Raw genomic sequence first — 2,213 nt, 5'->3', positions numbered from 1 at the left:
AGGTGTTTCTCTTCCAGGGGAGACCTCCCCCAGACTGTTAAGACCCCAAAGTGCTTTTTTTCTTCCCAAATGCCAATATTCAAACACTTATTTCCTTAGGTCAGTGGTTCTCGAAATGTTAGTCTGCATAAAAATCACTTGTATGGCTTACTGCTCTCTTGTGAATTAAGAATGTGTAATGCTCAGGCCCATACTGGGCATTCAGTAAATGTCTTCTTCTTTATTCTGACTTGTAAATGATCTTCCAGTTTCCTGATTTAAGTTTTTTCCCCGGTGTTCCCCAAGCTTTGGGCATCCACTTCTATTTACCAGCAGCAGGTTCCCTGAATTAATGCATTCGGGGGGAAGAAAGTCCTGGGAGGGTGGTTTACGCCTTTATTTATACTGTGTGAAAAAGCAAATGTAAGATACTTGTGCCGTCTCGTGTCTGCGTGGCATGCACAAAAGACATTGTAGTGTAACACAGTTGTGCATCATTTATGGGAAAATATCACTTCTTTAGAAAATGACTCAGTTCAAATTGTTTTGGAAATGTTTCGAGGAAAAAAGAGCTGCTCTTGAAGAACTGAAAGCAAATGGCAGAGTCCAGCTGGTAAAAGCTGCTGGAACCGTACTACAGCTAGTGGGAGGCAAAGACATTTGCTAGAGGTTAGGTTAGGCACCTATCAGAAGGGAAGCAGGTGCGGACTTGGGAGAGCTGGTTGTCAGAGAATCTTGCCTTTGGTGGGGAAAGATCGGTATGAGGAAGGAACCTGGTGGGTTTTTACCACCTGTTCAGAGGAGTGGTTCTCAAAGTGTGATCCAGCAGCACCAGCACCACCTGAGAACTTGATAGAATGCATATTCTCTGGTCTCACCCCACACCTCCTGAATCAGAAACCCTGGATGTGAGGTCTGGAAATATGTGATTAGTAAGCACTCTGGGGGATTCCGATGAACAGGAAAGTTTGACAAACCTGGCCTAGAGCAAGTTTTTTCAAGAAAGGAACAAAAAGGGTGGGCAGTACATTGACCTGAGATTTTAGCTATGACGGGTCTGTCACTGCCGCTATAGTTCTTCCTTAGGATGATGAAAACCAACAGGAGGGCAGAAGTCCAGGTGACGCACACTGGAATCATTGGGGGCACTTTAAAAATGCCATTCCAAGGAGGTTTATATCACAGAAACAGCAGCAAAAAACCCAAACCCCTAAAACAACCCCCCCCCCCCACCCCGACTATGTTCTAGCCATTCTGCTTTCATTGTCCTGAGGTGGGGCCCAGGGCCCCTTATGTTTAACAGTTCCTTAGATGACTCTAACGTGTTCAGAACTATTGTTGTAGAGGCTGGAAGTTTGGAACACTGCAAAACTGAAAACACCACAAGAGAAAGTTAGTGATGTTTTCTTAAAGCGCAATGTAATTAAGGACTGGATGATAACAGCTGCCCTTTGGCTGAGTTAGCAGAACTGCCACAGTTAGGAGACACTGTATGTCACAAGGCCACTGCCATTGTTTCTAGTGGGAACTGGTGGCAGCCTTTACTGGTCAGCTGGGCCCCACACAAGTATGATGCACATCCTTCAACTGAGCTCGCCGCCCCTTTGTAACTGTCCTCCGTGTGACAGGAAGGTGGTGAAGCTCACGGAAAACACTTTGGTGTCCTCGTGAGAAGATCCACGTTGGAACAGCTGTCTTGCCACTAACAAGCTGTACGGTTGGGTCCGATAACTGAAATGCTCCACACTCGTTTATCTGTTCCACCTGATAAGCTTCCTCCAGCTCTAAAATAAAAGCTCTACTCAACAGCTTCTTTTGTTAAATGAAAAATGGACATTTGCACATTTCTATATTATTTTTTTTAATGATTTTTTTTATTATGTTAGTCACCATACAGTACATCCCCGGATTCCGATGCGAAGTTCGATGCTTCCTTAGTTGTGTATAACACCCAGTGCACCACGCAATACGTGCCCTCCTTACTACCCATCACCAGTCTATCCCATTCCCCCAACCCCCTTCCCTCTGAAGTCTTCAGTTTGTTTCTTATAGTCCATAGTCTCTCATGTTTCATTCCCCCTTCTGATTACCCCCCCTTTCTTTATCCCTTTCTTCCCCTACCGATCATCCTAGTTCTTATCTTCCACAGATGAGAGAAATCATATAATTGTCTTTCTCTACTTGACTTATTTCACTTAGCATTATCTCCTCCAGTGCCATCCATGTTGCAGCAA

This window comes from Ailuropoda melanoleuca, chromosome 11, assembly GCF_002007445.2.
Source record: "Ailuropoda melanoleuca isolate Jingjing chromosome 11, ASM200744v2, whole genome shotgun sequence".
In the NCBI taxonomy this organism is placed as follows: domain Eukaryota; kingdom Metazoa; phylum Chordata; class Mammalia; order Carnivora; family Ursidae; genus Ailuropoda; species Ailuropoda melanoleuca.
Note: the sequence above shows the minus strand (reverse complement) of the source record.